Raw genomic sequence first — 725 nt, forward strand, 5'->3', positions numbered from 1 at the left:
ACGCCCTTGCCCCGCTCGTGCCCCGCTTCCCGCCGCAGCCCCCCTCCCGCAGGGGGGGGCCTGGGCCGCGGGTGCGGGGGAGGGGACGGTGAGGGTTGGTCGGTGCCACGGGGAAGGAAGGTGTGCTCGGAAGTGAGGGCGGGGCCGGGGCCGGTCGGCCCCGGTGGCCCTGGATGGGGGGGGAGAAGAAGGGTCGCGTGGGGGTCGTGGGGGGGAGGGGAAGCGAGGGGCGCGTCGGGCGGCGGCGGTCTGTGGGGGCGGTGAGCCCCGTCGGAGCCTCCGTCACGGGCCGGCAGCGTCGGGGCTCTCGGTTGCCCTTTGTGGATCCGGCCGCGGCCCCGGGGGGGTCGGCGTCGAGGTGGGTTGGCGGTGTTGCGGGCTCCCTCGTCCCCCACCCACCTCGCCCGCCTCCACCCTGTCCAGGTACCTAGCGCGTCCCGGCGCGGAGGTTTAAAGACCCTTGGGGGGTCGCCCGTCCGCCTCGGGTCGGGGGCGGTCGGGCCCGTGGGGAGCCGTGGAGGCTGGTCTTCCCGTGTCTCCCCCAGACTCCGCTGCCCGCCCCCCGCCGCCCCAGGCCGGGGTGCCGCCGCGCTTGCGCCCACGCCACGGCCCTCCCCGGTTGCCGGGAGGGGGCTTGCCCGGCGGGTGCCGGGCGGTGCGTGTGCGTGCGCCCCGTGTCCCTTGGGTGTGTGTGGGGGGAGGGGACAGGCGGGAACCCCCTGGGC

Source organism: Leopardus geoffroyi, chromosome E1, assembly GCF_018350155.1.
Source record: "Leopardus geoffroyi isolate Oge1 chromosome E1, O.geoffroyi_Oge1_pat1.0, whole genome shotgun sequence".
Classification (NCBI taxonomy): Eukaryota; Metazoa; Chordata; class Mammalia; order Carnivora; family Felidae; genus Leopardus; species Leopardus geoffroyi.